General features: G+C 47.5%; 1 long non-coding RNA gene across 2 annotated transcripts; it reads right to left on the bottom strand.

Annotated features, from left to right (window-relative positions):
• Nucleotides 1-1521: 1521 nt before the first annotated feature.
• Nucleotides 1522-10174, bottom strand: LOC127679134 (uncharacterized). 2 transcript variants are annotated; one of them, XR_007976687.1, is made up of 4 exons: nucleotides 9971-10174; nucleotides 8099-8620; nucleotides 6119-6174; nucleotides 1522-4254 (listed from the first exon to the last, which is right to left on the bottom strand). It is a non-coding gene; the product is annotated as an uncharacterized LOC127679134 (long non-coding RNA). The 2 variants fall into 2 exon arrangements; XR_007976688.1 differs by lacking the exon at nucleotides 9971-10174 and adding an exon at nucleotides 9745-9897.
• Nucleotides 10175-10819: the final 645 nt, after the last annotated feature.

A 10819-nucleotide genomic window follows, 5' to 3' on the forward strand; every position in this document is an offset into this window, starting at 1 on the left:
TCCCCATTTTACATTATTCCTCAACAAGGAAAGCCAGGTTACTAAGAATTTAGCTCTGGGCCTGGAGGGATGGCTCAGGATAAAAGTGCTTGCTTCTCCCTGCACCCGCAGAGCAACTCAAAACTGCCGCGATTCCAGTTCTGAGAGATCCGGTGCTCACTTCTGACACTTTTTTTCAAGACAGGGTTTCTCTGTGTAGCCCTGGAGGTCCTGGAACTCACTCTATAGGCCAGTCTGGCCTCGAACTCAGAAATCTGCTTGTCTCTGCATCCCAGAGTGCTGGGATTACAGGCGTGTGCCACCACGCCCGGCTTAGAGCTTAATTTTTAGAACATGACGTAGATCAGTTGATAGGAGTATATCGAGTGTGAGGCCTTAAGTTCCAACTCCCAATTCCTCATATGTGTCTATAATCTTAGCTGTACAGAGGCAGGAAGATCAAAAGTAAATGTCTTGTCTATGTTAACTTACAGCTTAGGATACACAAGATCCCATCTCAAAGCATCTATTCTACCACAAATCTTTTTACCCAAAAACAATGCTAAATCCCATATACAACAAAAAAGTCTTAGACTAGTCAGCTTGATTTTAAACCTTGCTAGAACAGTGGGTTTCTATTCCTGCACAAACATCATGACCAAGAAGCAAGTTGGGGAGGAAAGGGTTTATTCAGCTTATATTTCTACGTTGCAGTTCATCACTAAAGGAAGTCAGAACTGGAACTCAAGCAGATCAGGAAGCCGGAGCTGATGCAGAGCCATGGAGGGATGTTTCTTACTGGCTTGCTTCCCCTGGCTTAGCCTGCTCTCTTTGAGCACCAGCCCAAAGATGGTACCACCCACATGGGGCCCTCCCCCCTTGATCACTAATTGAGAAAATGCCCCACAGCTGGATCTCATGGAGGCACTATCCCAATTAAAGCTCCTTTCTCTGTGATAACTCCAGCCTGTGTCAAGTTGACACACAAAACTAGCCAGTACAAACAGTCTCGGTTAAATTAGCTTCCTGTAAATTATTCCTGAATAACTTTCATTTTGGGGGACAGTTTCTCAGTGTAACAGTCCCAGCTGTCCTGCAATTCATAGACGAGGCTGGCCTTGAACTCACAGAGATCCTCCTGCCTCTATCTCCCAAGTGCTAGGATTAAAGTCCTACCTACCCCACCCAGCTCTAAATAACATTTTTGGTCTAGCAGGCAACGTGTATGATCTTGTTATGAACTTCCTTGTTAAAACTGGAAACAAGCCAAAATTTAAAAAAAAAAAAAAAAAAAAAAGACAGCAGAAGCAGAATGTGGCTTGGGGAAGAACAGAAGCTGTGAAGTGCCATTTTGGCCATGGGAGACACTGAAGGTGCATCTCATCAGCGATTGTTTCCCATTCAGGAAACAAGGCAGCTTAACTTACAAGCAGCCCCTATCTGGGCAGTTTTGCTTTACTCTCCCAGAAAGTATTACTTATGGGAAAATACCTAGGCTGAATACCCTTCTTCTGGAAGGGCTTATGACCTGTGGTGGTTATGTATGTGGTGGCTATGGCTGTGCCTCTTTTCTCCTGGGTGGCTGTAAACCCAGCTCGGCCAAGGGTAGCCGAGCCCTGAGCACCGATGCTGCCACTGCCTGCCTGCCCAGACTTCACTGTCCTCACCCCCCACTTCGCTCTGGTAGTTTGGCCTTGCTCATCTGTTGCCCTGGATTCCGTTCCTTGAGCTTTTGAAAGGACAGTGTTTGTGCATTTGTTTCAGTCTCCTTTGTGCTGACAGGGCTCACTCCTCTAGTTTCCTGAGGCAGCTTTAGCAAAAGCTTTCAGTGCAAAGTGAACTATGCAGGAGCAGCCAAGAAGGCAGCTGGGAAATGCCCAGATTGAGCTATTGTATGTTGGAGTCCCTGCCCCTCTGCCTCCATGACACGAATTTTAATTCAGGTGTCTTGAGACCATATGAGGAGTGGAAAACCACAACTTGCTCCTAGAATCCTGTCAGCTCATTTCTGCCCACATAGGACCAGTCGTCCTAGTCTGGCCAGTTAAAGCTAGACAGAGTTGTTTGAAGCAGTGAAGCCAGCTCCTCAGATTGTATCAAGAGTCTTAACTGTAGGAAGGAGTTAAGTCTTTATAGGAAGGCAAAGACAAGATCCAGCGCAGCCTGGCCTGCGGAGTGACTCCTAACCACCTTGTCAGTAAGTACAGCTGCCCTTGGTGCCCAGAGGGATTGGTTCAGGACTCTGTGCTAAGTCCTAGTGCTAAAGTCCCCTGTGTACTTTATCCCCTGTATACCTGTTACCTGCATATCATCCATGCACATGTTCCTGTGTATTGTTATCTCTAAGTGTCTAGTTGTTAAGCTGTACTATTTGGTACTTTGACAAGAGAAAATGTGCATACTCAGCACAGAATCCTCCCTCCCCTCCCCCATGTATTTGGTGTAGTTTGCTGAATCCACTTGAGGTAAGGCAGACTGATGGGCAGCATCTGTCTGGTACTTTGCCTGCTCATTCAGAATATAAAGGGAAAGACTACTGTCCTTTACTCAGAGTTAGTAAAGAGGGGAAAACATTGCAGGGAACTGGCCTACAGTAAGGTACTGGAAGAGAACAGTCCTTAGCCAGAGGCGAAGGGGGTGAAGACTGCAGCAGGGTGGTTCTTGGTGTAGTCACACCATTTGCCTTGGACAGACATCAATGCACAGGCCAGTTCTGACCTGTTGTGTCTGTGAGATGGGGACCGATATTATGAACAAATAAACATCACCTAGAACTGTTTAAAATGTAGGTTCTGACACCTCCCTCATTCTGTCTGATCAATCCATGAAGGGTCGGGCCCCCTGATATGAGACACCCCTGTGGTGATGTGCTGCAGAGTTTTAAGAGCACTCCCATAGAGGAAGGGCCTGGCATCAAATCTAGGGCTTTACTCCTTTCTGATCTGAGCTGAATTTTGCCTTCGTACCTAGTGGATAGATAGATAGCACTACTATCTCCTGAAGAACTATGGAATCCAGATTATGTTGCTGGCTAAATGGTAACAGATGTCTTCTGTTCTATGCCTGGGAAGAAACAGCAAAGCTGAGGAACTTCCTTATTGTCCACCCTGATCTAGGCCTCCTGCTCTGTCTCTGATTAGTCTCTGTCCAGGTGAGCTTCCCATTTTCTCTGCACTAGCCCTGACACATCAAAACTGTAATCCCTTTCTATCTAAGTCTACTAATACATGATAGCCCATCAGCTTCTGCAACAGTCAACAAACAAGCTCCTGCCGGTCTGGACAGCCTCTTACTGGGTTTCTGGGTTATACAAAACCTGCCTTAAAGAGACTGAGTTTCATGATGCACTCAAGATTGAAAGCCAGCCAGAATAGTGGTCGGAGACCTTGACTGTATACCTGTGTCATTAGGGTATCCCAGTAACATAAGACTGGGTTCACTGGGTCTGGGGGATTGGAATCCTAGCTGACGTGGGGTCTTGCAGGGCCACTCTGGAAGCACGCAGGCCTTGGACCCTGCCTGGAAAGTTGCTTAAAGAGAGTTTGTATGCATCTCTAACTTTGATGTGCTTTTCCAGATCCATCGCCCTTCTTTCTTTCTGCCTTTCAGCCAACCAAGGCTCCCTTCTGCCCTGGCTTTCAGCTCCTATGGGTCCTTCTTAGCTTGATTGATTTGGTTTGGGTTTTTCATTTGAGACTCTCATTTAGTCCCAAGCAGATGCAGAATTTGCTTTCTAGCCAAATACACTCGGTTTCCTGTTTTTCCCACCTCTACTTCCCAATTGCCACTTACCCTGTGCTCTGGGTCCTAGGCAGGTGCCAGCTGAACTACATCCCTGCCCTCCTTTTTTTCTTTGGGGGTTTTGAGTTTTGGTTTTGAGATAGGGCCACTTTAGTGAGGGCTGGCTTCAGGCTTATGACAATTTATGTAGTCCCACTATTTGAAGGTTGAGGTTTCAAGTCCTGGGATTACAAGTAGAAGCCACTAATATTCAGTGAATTCTCTCTCATTAATTTATTGGTTTTTCTTTTATGTGTATGGATGCCTATCTCAGAAAGGTGTGTGCAGCCGAGAGGCATATAGGATTGATCAAGGCAAGTGTGAGATGCACACACCCTTCCTGTATGTAACATCCCCAGGGCCACAGCCACAGCCATCCGGCCAGGGCACTGACTTATTCCCACGCTGACCCTCTCTTCACACTTGCCATCTGCCCCAATGTGGTCAGCTAGCTGACAGGGCTGTTGCGTCTTCACAGAAATGACTGCTCAGGTCCTGCAAGATACGTTGTGATCTTTACCACTTGTTTGTCCATCCTTCTGACATCTGAATGGTAGGGAGTCCCCAGTTACCCTGCCCTATAACTGTATTAGTCCTAATACTTCTGAGCTGGGTTTCACAACCTCTGGCCCAGTATGCGACTTCTGAAGTTTGATCCAAACTGTAAAGTGCAGTGTGGCAAGGCCTGGAGGACTCAGTGCCTGCCGGCTCCTCTGCCCCTGTGAAAGAGCTGCAGCAGGGACACGGAGGGAGGGAGGGACTGAACTCTGATAAAACCCAAGGACAAAGCAGCTCCTGCAGACAGCATTGTAAGCCAGCTCTGCCCACAATTCACTGGAAACCCAGAGAAGGCAGAAAGAAGGTCCGTCCTGAAAACTGGTAAGAGTTGTTTTGTCTGTCCTTGTCAAGCATAGAGTTTGTAGGAAGAGATAGATGGCAAGGAAGCCTGGGAAGAGGGTTTTCATGTCACCCACTGCAGGCAGGTGAAGAGGAAGTCTGTTGTCCCAGTTGCACCCCTCAAAATGGGTCCCTTCCTGGGTCAGGAAAAAGCTAATGGCCACTCTGGTACAAAGGATCAACCCTCATTCTCACCCACCCGAGTGTGAGGAAAGGGCGGCTCAGGAGACTGTATGTCTTACGCTCACATCAACTGCATGTCAAACCAGTGGCTACCTTTATGGGTTACTGAGCAGTCTTTGATAGCTAGTTATCTCTTTGGGCCTGTAGATAGAGCCCTTAGGTGGTCCTAACTCTCAAAATAACTTCTCATTTGGATAAGGACACAGGTCAGTAACACAGTGCAGTGAGTGCTGAAACTCAGTATCCAATTTGGGAGTCTGAGGCATAAGGATTACCTCCAGTTCCTGAGGAGTCTGTGCTACAGAGAAAAACTGGTCTTAAAACAAGCTGGGAATAATGGTGCCTGCCTTCAACTCTGGCACTCAGGGGGCCAGAGGATCCCTGTGTCAAGGTCAGCTTGGTCATAGCAAGTCCGGGACCAGCCAGGGTTACATAGACCCTGTCTTTAAAACACACAGACACATAGTTCTGAGAGGAAGTGACATTGATTTAGATATCTCTGGCTACCAAACAGTTTGTAATTTACTGGAGATCTGTGAGCAGAGTGCATCCTGGGTATGTTGCCTATGTGTGCAAGGCTTAGGTGTAAGACAAGCTCCTGCCCTGGAGGACGAACCTGGGCCATAGACTGAAGAGCAGGCGTGGAATCCGCTGAGGTGATGACATTTGCAACAATTGCAGTGTGCGCACACACCCTTACTGTAGGTAGGATGCACTGTGCATGCACGTGGGAGCCAGTCCTCTGCCTCCACCATTTGGATCACAGGATTGAACTGAAGTTGTCACCTTCACCTCCTGAGCTCTCTTCTCTGTCAAGTCCTGGTCAGGGTTTTTTGTTTTGTTTTGTTTTGTTTTGTTTTAAGATTTGGTTTTTTCGAGACAGGGTCTCTCTGTATAGCCCTGGCTGTCCTGGAGCTCACCAGGCTGGCCTCAAATTCAGAAATCAGCCTGCCTCTGCCTCCCAGAGTGCTGGGATTACAGGCGTGCGCCACCACCGCCCGGCTCTGGTCAGGGTTTTTGTATTGATGATAAACTGGTTTTCTCCTGGTCCTTCGTGAAGCAACACCTTTGAAATTTTACTGTATGAACAAATTAGTGCACAAATAGAATTAAATCACAAGATAAAGCAGGATGGCTCAGTGAGCAAAGATGTTTGCTGAAAAAACCTGGAGTTGAGTTCAGTCCCTGGATGGAACCAGTGGAAGGAGAAAACCAGTCCAAAAGCCGTTCTCTGACACCCCTGCACACACATCAGACTCATACTTTTAAGAAGACTTACCTGCACTTAGGTCTGTGAAACATATGAATGCCTGTTGCCAGAAGGTGTCAGATCCCCTGAAATTGGCGTCATAAGTGGTTGTGAGCTACCATGTGAGTTTTTAGCCTGGGTTCCAAACCACTAGGCCATCTCTCAGCTTCTCAAACATAAAGGACTGTCAAGGAGCTAGACCCTGCTGGGCAGTAGTGGCACACGCCTTTAATCCCAGCACTGGGAAGGCAGAGGCAGGTGGGTTTCTGAGTCCCAGGCTAGCCTGATCTATCGAGTGAGTTCCAGGACTACACAGGGCTACACAGAAAAACCCTTTCTTGGGAGGGGGGGAAGGGGGCAGAGGAGCACTAGGCCATTAGGTGCAGCCCAGACAGCCTCTTGTTCTGCCCATCTCTGCAGACAACTTTCCTTCCTGGGAAATGAAGCCTCCTTCATCCTCCAGTCCCTCAGGGAGTCAGACCCAAGGCCTGGGTTGCCATCACATTTAAGTACTTAAGCCTATGCCCAGTTCTTCCAGCGTAACCAGTCAGCACAAGGTGTGATCTCCTCAGAGGTTTCACACTTGTCTTTTACTGTCACAAAAGTGGTTATTTCTGGAACACATAGAACACATGAACTAGACTAGCCAGGGCTATGGAGCAGCCCGACTCTGCCAGCTACCTTTGCTGTCTGCTCCTTCACAAGCCCACACTGCCCTTCATCAACTCTGTAAGACTCACTGAGCACTTCTCACTGTGAAATGACATCTGAGGAGTGCTAAGGATGTATTAAAGACATTAGTTAACAAGTCATAAAGCTAGCTAAAAGAGCATTCGGCTTCATTAGATCGAGCCTAATGTTGCTTTGTTGTCCTTGGTTGGGAATGAGGTAAGCACCACACCAGTTACAGAACTCTATCCTACTGCTCAAGACTCAATGGAAGGCCTCCTCCCTGCCCATGAGGTCAGAGCAGTTCCACTGAGCCACACTGCCAGCCTTGTCCTTTCAAAGCCTGTTCCTCATGTTGGAACCAATCATATCTAAATTCCCTGAAAGGAAAGGAATCTTACTAGTCAGTTAGCTACAACCCAGCTGCCTGGGATACTGACCATCACTGCAGGCATCGGGATTTCCTAAGGACTGGGCAGTGTGGGCCCTGTTGCCCTCGGTCACAGGGGCACGTATGCAAATAGAGCACTCACATACATGATTAAGTCTGTAAAAAGGAGGTTTGACATTAGAGCCTTGTTGCTTTTAGGAAGGACCTGCCTAGCATCTACATTAAGTAGATTACCCTCTGTATTGGGGTCCAACCACCTGTTGTGGATTCCACGGACACATGGTGCATATACAAATAGGCACACATGCATACTGTTTAGAAACAGAAACAAGCCAGGCGGTGGTGGCTCACGCCTGTAATGCCAGCACTCTGGGAGGCAGCGGCAGGTGGATCTCTGAGTTCGAGGCCAGCCTGGTCTACAGAGAGTTCCAGGACAGCCAGGGCTACACAGAGAAACCCTGTCTCGGGGAAAAAAAAAAAAAAAAAAAAAAACAAATCCAAAAAAAAAAAAAAAAAGAAAAAGAAAGAAAGAAAGAAAGAAAAAGAAACAGAAACAAAAAGCTAAAAACCTTGGCTGTTATCTATCTGTTCATAGTTTTCCTATGGCTGGAGTCTTGTAAAGTCATGTTCTTTGAATACTTTCTGCTAAAGGGAACCCGGGGCTAGGATTTACAGAGTGAGGAAATCACCCTTCCAGCAAGTGCTGCTTAGAGTTGCTACGAAACGTCCAGGCTCAGCGTGTTCCCTGTTCTCTGACTTATCTCAAATGTGCTCATTCCCATTGCCAAAGAACACTGATTTTTGACATCTAATTTTGCTCTAGATACACCAGGAATGTGGCCTAGAAGGCTGCCTGTACTCTTTCCTTTGACTTCATAGAAAAAGGTTAAGTCCTGTACTTCCTAAGTAGCCTCTTGGGATTCTTTTTTGTTTGTTTCATGATAGCTTACCATCTTGAAGAATGGCTGACACTTTAATATCAGGACATTTTGCCACCGAGTGTCCCAAGATTTTGGCTTTAAGAGGCAGCAGGGACAGGCTCTTTAGCAGATTGAGGCTTCTGCAGCTGAACCACCTTCTCTCAGGGAGAAACTCAGGATGGGAGTTCCAGGCTCGCACTGCTGACTTCCAGTATTAAACTTTTGATTAGGGTTATCGAGAAGCAGGGGTTGGGGAGATGGCTCAGCTGGAAAGATTCTTCCAGAGGATTCTGGGTCAATTCCCAGCACTCACGGTTTCATACAACTGTAAATCCAGTCTCAGAGATTCTGACACCCTCTTCTGGCTTCCTCTGGCACAGAGAGGTAGTGCAAAAACAAAACGCACACAGCCAAGAAGCGGAGACGTGGCTCTGGTTAAACGTACGTGTTGCTTTTGCAGAGGACTCCACACGTAACAGGTGGCTCACAGCTTCATCGCTTCCAGCTCAGAGACTCCACTGCCTCCTGGCTTCCACACACACAGACCAGCAACTGAGAAAAATAAGACAAAGCATAAGATGAGCCGAGAAAGTATCTTAGTTACTAGTGTTTTAGTAACAAGCTGTAAACTCAAGGTTTCATTTTCAGCTTCATATAAAGCCAGTTGTGGTCATATAGGCCTGTATTAGCTTGGGCTATATAGTAAGTTCTAGGCCAGCCTGAGCTACCGAGTAAGACTGTCTCAAAAATAAAAACAAAGCTGGGTGTGGTGGCGCACGCCTTTCATCCCAGCATTCGGGAGACAGAGGTGTCGGATTTCTGATCTTGAGACCAGCCTGGTCTACAGAGTGAGTTCCAAGATAGTCAAGGCTAACCCTAATTAGAGGAAAAAAAAAAAAAAAGCTGGGTGGTACACGACTTTAAACCCAGCACTCAGGAAGCAAAAGCAGACATGTCTCTGAGTTCAAAGCCAACCTTTTCTACAGAGAGTGAGTTCCAGGACAGCCAGGGCTGCACAGAGAAACCCTGTGAAAAAGACTGGGCGAGTGCCCCATTCTGTGGTCTGAAGGGGTGGCTCCGTGAGCAGAAGCTGCCACACAACCCCAGCAACCTCCAGGTGTATGCAGTAGTGCACGTGTATACAGCATAAATAAAATACACAAGATTTTAACTGCAATTCTGGTGAGATATACACAGTTGAATATCTCAGAACCTAAGTACCAGACTATAACTGGCACTTAGGTGTAAGCTGGCAACAAGGCCCGCAGCCTCAATCACAGGGAATCTAAGGCAGGAGGATGTTACAAGTTGGGGGCCAGGCTTGTCCATGTAGTGAGTTCCAGGCCATCCCGAGCAAACTTAGCAAGATCTTGTCTCCAAATAAAAAGTAAAATAGGCCTCACTGATAGAACAAGGCCTAGAGTTCAATCCCCAGTGTCAAATGGCAAAATAAAAGCCTCCCACAGGCCGGGCAGTGGTGACACACACCTTTATTCCCAGTGCTTGGGAGGCAGAAGCAGGTGGATCTCTTGAGTTGGAGGCCAGCCTGGGCTACAGTCAGTGAGTCCAGGACTGCCAGGGGTACACAGAGAAACCCTGTCTCAAAACAGTGGGAGAGGAAAACCCCGGAAGCAGGAATGGCTCCGCTAGGCCTTCTCCAACTGTCTGATTCTTACCCGTCCTCCCTGTAGCCCTGCTTTCTGTGTAGACACCTGATCAGTTTCTGCTGCTAGCCCAGCCCCTTCTCCAGCGTCCCCTGACCGCACTCTTTATCTGAGCTCTGCACTGTCTCTTGCTGAGTTACTAAGTATTCTCTTGCTGTCTTCTGATTGGCTTCTGTCTTCCCGTGGCAGCTGACATGGGTCTGTCTTGAGCGTCCCACCCTCTCCTCAGTGTCCCCACCTCCATTTATGACTTTGCCTTCTGAGCTCTGCTGTCCGGTCAGCTCACTAGTCAGCAGCAGGGTGGTGTTGACCCAGCGTGGTTTTGTTCTGTTTCCTTTTTGGCAGTGCCAGGGAGGAATCTAGGACCCAGGCATAAGCTTGATAAGTTACATCCCTCCCCCGGAGGCTCTGCCTGGTCCTCACGCCCGCATGGCTGCTCGGGCCTCGTTGACGCTGTAGCGGGCTCTCCCCTCTATCTTTTATGTACAGGGAGGGGAGGGGCTAAGAGCAGGTGACTTTGTCACTGTCATCTGTGCTATTTGAGACAGTGTCTATGTCTGCCAGCCTTCCAGGTGCTGGGGGACAGGGAGGAGACACTGGTTTCTTCATAGTGTTTCTCAGTCTTACACTTCAGGCTTTCCCATGTGTTACCTGTTGCTTCTGGAATTTAAGTCTCCAAGAGAGAAGATCTTAGTCATGTCTTTACTAGTAGTGTTTCAGAACTAGAATCAGACCTGACAATATTCCATTAAATTTTTTTCCTCTCGTATTTTACATTTGTGGGTGTTTTGCTTATGTGGCTATATGTATGCATACATGTATGTAATGTATGTTGTGCACCACATGGGTGCCTGGTGCCTGCAGAGGTCAGACTATTGTATCAGCCCTCCTAAAACTACAGATACAGATGGTTGTGAGCTGCCAGATGGGTGCTGAGAGTTGAACCTGGGTCCTCTGAAATCGCACGTGCTCTTAACCATCCAGCCATCTCTCCATCCCCTCAAAAATATTTTAACTGAAGTGATTATCATATCTTCAGAGAGTCCCTTTCCTCTTCCTCTTTCTTTCTTTCCTTCCCCAAAATACC

The sequence above is a fragment of the Apodemus sylvaticus genome, chromosome 2, assembly GCF_947179515.1.
Source record: "Apodemus sylvaticus chromosome 2, mApoSyl1.1, whole genome shotgun sequence".
NCBI lineage: Eukaryota > Metazoa > Chordata > Mammalia > Rodentia > Muridae > Apodemus > Apodemus sylvaticus.